Source organism: Mesocricetus auratus, unplaced genomic scaffold (genome assembly GCF_017639785.1).
Source record: "Mesocricetus auratus isolate SY011 unplaced genomic scaffold, BCM_Maur_2.0 Super-Scaffold_100010, whole genome shotgun sequence".
NCBI lineage: Eukaryota > Metazoa > Chordata > Mammalia > Rodentia > Cricetidae > Mesocricetus > Mesocricetus auratus.
In genome coordinates this window covers 4,554,617-4,560,859 of record NW_024429194.1, presented here as the reverse complement: position 1 = coordinate 4,560,859, position 6,243 = coordinate 4,554,617, and the positions used below count along the sequence as shown (strand labels likewise).

Below are 6,243 nucleotides of genomic sequence, written 5' to 3'. Positions count from 1 at the left end.
CATCGTAGGCCTTTGGGAGGCAGCTGGAAACCTAAGCCCTCAAGACAGGCAGAGAGCGTAGGAAAGGGATCCCTTTCAAATCCTTCTTCCTGGCCATAGGGCTGTGGCACCACATCTGTGCTTGTTGAGGAATAGTGAGGGCTGAAAAGACCAGGGGTACTCAGGTGGCAGAGCCAGCAGTGACAGGGAGTCATGCCCGACTCTTTTACGACAGACTGAACAAACAAGAATTCAATCATATAGACGGCCAAGATATTCACCTGTATGTTTCGAAAATGAAACATCATGATATCTGAGGACGTACTGGAGAATTTCACCCAGTACAAGCACGGGCATTTTATCCCCTTGAAAGGTAATTTGCCTTCGAACGAACTATTGTTCTCTTCTATCACTATCTTGCTCAAAATCATCCCCCAGTCTCCAGTGTATTCTAAAAATTAAGATGCCATTACATGCTGGCTGACTAGACCACTCGTGTGAAAACCAGTGACTGTGGAAGCCTCATTGGTTCCTACATGAAAATAATCGCCGCTCTTACTTTTACAGTTCCTTGGCAGTTGCTCTACAGATGGAGCATTAAAATGCATTATCATCAAGATAAAAATAGCTTTAATGTAACCATTATTTTTGGATGATTACAGAGATGATGAATAATGAGATTCGTACTCAGATGGATAAACTGTTTGAAATCCATTCGTACCATTAATAATTGTGTGGACTGCTACAAAAAAAAATGAAGACACCCTGACCCAACTGAACCTCTCTATTCTGTGACACAAGGGCCACAGTAGACGTTCTGTGGTGGGTACAGTGGTACCCAGAGCCTGAAGTGGGGAGCTTGCTAGAGTCCAAGACTTGGAACAGCGTGAGCAACACAGAAAGACTTCTCCTGTAAAAGATAAAGAAGAAAATAAAATAAAATGAATGCAGAAAATGATTTTAAAAGAAAAAAAAAGAGAAATCTTCTCACGGGCTCTGTGCCCTAAACTGCTGAACCCTGGAGTCTGAAGAGTATTTTGATTGTCATCTGCCAATCAAATTTAGCCAACATATTTCATCAAGGGATTCCACCTGCTGTCATCGGATCTAGCGCATCAGGCTTTAATATGCTGTATCTGAATGGCCAGTGAGCACTGGTGTTTCTGTGTTACCAGGCAGGCTTCTAAAGACACAGTTCCCCTTTGAGGAGTCCTGGAACAGGGTAAAACTCACTTGTAATTGGATAAAGATTATAATACACACTTCTGGAAGGCTTAATTTTTCCTGCTCCCACTTGGCCAAGGTGAAATGAAGTTGTCACTCCTTCATGATTCCTAGTGTTAGTATATGGAACCCTTGGGGTTCTGACAGGATACACCCTCAGCTGCAGTCACTGAGAGCACCACCTGTGCACATTCACTACGTTCCCTTTTTAAAGGGGCCCTGCCCACCTCCCAACTCTCTGTCTCTCTGCCTCCCCTTCTCCTTTCTCTTCTGCCGCTTCTGTCCCCAGAGGCCGGTCTCCCTGTCTCCTTTCCCTACTCCCTTTCCCCTATTAAAAAAACCGTCTACGTGAGCTCTGTTGCTCACACACACATGTATGCCTGTTCATCATTGTGTACTCAAGGAGGTCGTTGAAGTCACACGGAGGCAGCTGAATTCTTTGTTGCATTATCTTTCCATAAGGATTCATGACATCTATTTGCTTACGTGTCCCCAGAGTGGTCCTAACTCTTCTCACGAGAACATTTTGGATGCTAAAATGGTATCTCTTACACAGATTTGAGATTCATTGCCTATTGCTCCCCACTTAGGTCAAATCCCTGTCCCATGGCATAAGAAATTCCATAAGGGTCGATTTATGTAAGTAGTTTGAATACTGTATGAATTTTTAAATGATTTGTCAATGATGAAACCTTTTTCTAATAGCACATCAAAATTTAGAAGCAAGAAGAGAAAACTGATAACTTTGATTATATAAAAACGTCATTTTAAGGGCTGGAGAGATGGCTCGGGTCTTAAGAACACTTGTCGCTCTTTCCAAGGTTCTAGGTTCGGTTTCAGGACCCACATGGCAGCTCACAAATGTCTGCAACTCCAGTTCCAGATCTAACACACTTTTCCAACCTCTGAGAGTACAGGCACACACGCGGCATGCAAACACGCAGACATACTCATAAAACAACTTAAATCTCCATCATTGTCTATGTGTCAGGGTTAGCCTAGAACTCTCTGTGTAGATAAGGATGGCCTAGAACTCTTTATACATCTCTGGCTGGCCTAAGAGCTCTCTGCGTAGATCAGGCAGGCCCAGTGTGTTGATCAGGCTTGCCTAGAACTCTATATAAATCAGGTTGACTTCAAATTCAGAGGGATTTTCCCGCCTCTACCTCTTGCATTTTGGAATGAAAGACATGTGACACCTTACAAATTTAAAATAAAAACTTTCTCATAAGCTAGACAAGGTGGTGCACGTTTGTAAAGCAGCCACTTAGGTGGTTAAGGTGGAAGGATTATGAAATTGAGGCTAGCCTGGACCTCATAGCAACACTTCACCAAAAATAAAACAAGCAACAGCAAAGCCTCTGCATTGGAACAGTACTGGCCAAAATAAGCTTAGGTAGCCTTCAGTTGCTGCAGGCTTTCTGTGGGCCAGCAATCAGCTCCAAAAATCACGACACAGTGGCTTCTTATTAGTTAGGAATGTTTGGCCTTATGCTTATCCCACTTGCTCTTAACATTTAATTTAACCTCTTTCTCTTCATCTATGTTTTGCCTCAGGCTTCTTTTTAATCTTTCTTCCATTCGGTATGCCCTACTCTGTGTCTGTCTGTCTGTCTGTCTGTCTGTCTGTCTGTCTGTCTGTCTAGTGGCTGCCTAGCCCTAGGCATCCTTCTCTCTTTCTACCTTGCTCTCATTCTCTTTCTAGTCTAGATGATTCCCCCCTACTTATTCTCTCTGCCTGCCAGCCCTGCCTATCTAACCCCTCTACTGCCTAGCTGTTGGCAGCTTTTTATCAGACCAATCAGGTGCCCTAGGCAGGCAAAGCAACCCATCTGTAAGTTGTTAAACAAGCGCAGTCTAAGCAAATCTGGCTTAAACAAGCGTTTAACACATCTTTGCCTGGCTAAAGTAAACGTCCCACAAGCATAAACCAACGCAGCCATCCTCACACAGTGAAGGTAATATCCCACAACATTCAGGTCCATCCGTTCTCCTTCAGATAGCGTCGTTTCATTCTTGATGGCTCAACCAAAGCCCGTCGTGTAAATGTCATCGTGCACACACCCATGCATCGGTTGACGAGCAGCAAGGCTGTACTTGGTTACTGTGGGTGGTGCTCCACTAGGCACGGACGTGCAGGTTCGCTCCTGTCACGGTCCCACTTTCTCTGCCCTGACCACATGCCAACAGCCACTACGTCCCCTCTCTCCCACTCAAGAGCCAAGTAAGCCCTGCCTCTGGTATATCTTGAATTGGAGCCACAACCTTCCTTCCCTCTGTGACAGCTTTAGTTTCCAGCCTGGTGAAATGTCACACTTCCAGTTGAATTTTTACTTGATGATCTCTGCAATGACCACATCTCTAAACAGGCTTCAGCTCATGAATCTTGTGGGAAACGAAGGGGCACAATGACCTATCATAAGAGGATATTAAAAAATGTATTATAGACATTAGTTATATCCACAGTTAACAGCATGAAGTGATATGCTTGCATCGATTAGCAGGTCATATACCACTAGTAGTACAAAAATTCATCATGAATACATTAGGAATAGTATATGAATGGATATATCGATAACAGTAATCTTTATTGAAGACTTACTATGGCTTGGCTGGCTTCCTGCCTTATTTGACTAATTCTGCAAAGCTTCCTATGGGAAAGTCAGTGTGATTACTTGTATGTTCGTTACACAGTGGCAGACAGTGAGCTCAGGCTGATTGTATATCCCTGTGCCCTAACAACTGCATTAAGTACAAGATTAATGAGATCAATGGCTTATGAACTCACACATAGACCGCTGTGAAGGAACAGAGGAGAGTTTCCTGCAATGCATGGAAATCGCTGTATGTTTACCTTAGGTATCATATAGTTTCATCAGGGATACTTGTACCACACAGGTGTTTTCATAGTCTCGGTTTTCTGTTAAGCGAAGTATTGGTCACCTCAGGTCCCACGGCACCATAAACATCTCAAGTTTCGTGTCTCTTAGGTTCTCCGTCTCTAAAGAGAAAGGAGGGTACGTTTTATGTTTACAGAGTCCAGGGTCACAAGTGAGCTGTGTTCTTCCCATGAGAGTCAAGTGAACAAAGGTAACAGATCTGAGTGTTTACATGAGGAACGGCTGGTGCCTCAGAGGACGATAAGGTCTAAGGCCATCTACTCTTACTGGGGCAATCCTTGCGAGAGAGGAAAGAAAAGCAAGGGAGGCACCACACGAAGATTTTCACGAAGATCAAAGGGCGTTTACATCATTTATTTCAGTCAGCGGTAACAACCCGGCTTGGTGGGGGATGGTGAGTGCTACAATCCTCCATTTGCAGAAACCAAGCAGGTGGAGTTGAAGAGGGCTTCTGATGTTATCCAGTTAATAAACAATTAGAAACGCAAGTACTAGGTTTCGTGATCTTCAAGAGTGGCATTTTTTTTCTTGGCATTTGGGAATACCAGCTTTTACAAACGGGGTGTAGCTCTTAGTGTCAAAACCGACTTAGGGAACTTTTCACCCTCAAATTTGTTGCAAAAGTTAGTTTTTTTAAGGTAATTTGAAGGCGTTTTAGGGCCACTGTAGCATTAGAAGTTGCAGTGGTACCCTGTGCTGGCTGAATGAGAATGTCCCCATAGGCTTTTGAATAGTTGGCCTCTAGTTAGTCGTGCTATTTGGGGGGAGCTGAGGCTATTTGGAGGAAGCACATCTGAGGTTTCCATGTCACGTGTCGTTCTCAGTTTGAGCTGTTTCCTCCTTGCAGTTAAGAGATGTGAGCGCTCAACTATTCCAACAGCCACGCCTGCCTACTGCCACCCCGACCACCACTGTGGTCATGATGAGCTCTTATCCCCCCTGGAAGCACAAACCCCCATAAACCCTTCCTCCTACAAGCTGCCTTGGTCATGGTGCTTTATCACAGCAATAAAGTGTAACTAATAAATGTCGCGCGTACCCCCTGCCCTCACACAGCTCTCCGTTATCAGCCAGACTGGTACCTCAGCTGAAGCTGATGAGTCTACACACACCATCACCGGCTGTCGAAGGTCCATAGTTGACGCCCATGAACTCCTTGGCATGCACTTTTATAGGTTTAGATGATGCCCTTGGCACGTGTCTACCGTTACGGTGTCATTCGGAATAGCTTTACCACAAAAGCCACCTTCTGCGTCCCATGAATTCCACCCACCCCGTAAGCCCTGGAAACGACTTAAGCCATTTCTACAGCCTTGCTTCTCTCATAATGTCACAGAGCTGGAATCCGGGGGTCTGGGGTCTCCTCTAATCAGCTTCTTTCACTCACTGACGCGCCTACTCAGGGCCCGGGTGCTCACTCCTTTCATCAGTGGCTAACAACCCACTGTCGGGGTGCGACTCAGCCTGCTCGTTTCAGTAGCTTAGGCCACCGTGGTGGGCACAGCTTGCTTGTGCGGAGATGTTTCCAGCTCTTTTGCAGGTAAACGCAGAGGAGCCTGAGTCATGGGAGGGGTCCAGCTGGTCTCCTAAGAACCACGTGGCTGTCATCCACATCTGTGTGTACCTGATGCCCTGCGTTCACATAGACATTTGGTGCCGTCTCTTCACAGGCGATTCGTGGCATCTCATGTTGTCTTACCGGCTGTGTCTCCTCTCACCCATGTTCTCCTGGTCCACGACTTTCCTTCTCCCTTGGGACAGCGGGCTCGCAAAGCAAAAGCCTTTGATTTTAATGGAGCCCAGTGCATCGATTCTTTCCTGGATTAAGATTTGGGTGCTGGGTCTGAAGTGTGCCCAACCTGGGCTCACGCGTGTTTTCTACTGCAATCTCCTGCAGGGGATTCCACAGTTTTGCGCTTTATACTCGGGTCTGTGGTCAACTTCAAGCTACTTCCTGTGAATGGTGTAAGGTCTGTGTCTGGGCTGATGGTGTTTGTAAGCAGGTGTCTGGCTGTTCCGGCATCGTCCTCAGGTGTCTTCTAAACCAATAGTTTGTAGACACTTGTCAAGATGATCCTGGTGCAGCTTTGCATTATAGAGAATTGATGGGGTGTCGGTGATCGTGGGCACGTGAATGTTT

At 45.6% G+C, this 6,243-nt stretch overlaps 1 long non-coding RNA gene across 2 annotated transcripts; it reads right to left on the bottom strand.

The window, feature by feature from the left end:
- Positions 1 to 592: 592 nt before the first annotated feature.
- Positions 593 to 6,036, bottom strand: LOC110343221. 2 transcript variants are annotated; one of them, XR_002385427.2, is made up of 3 exons: positions 5,186 to 6,036; positions 4,058 to 4,204; positions 593 to 889 (listed from the first exon to the last, which is right to left on the bottom strand). It is a non-coding gene; the product is annotated as an uncharacterized LOC110343221 (long non-coding RNA). The 2 variants fall into 2 exon arrangements; XR_002385428.2 differs by lacking the exon at positions 593 to 889 and adding an exon at positions 2,805 to 3,616.
- Between the last annotated feature and the right edge of the window lie 207 nt (positions 6,037 to 6,243).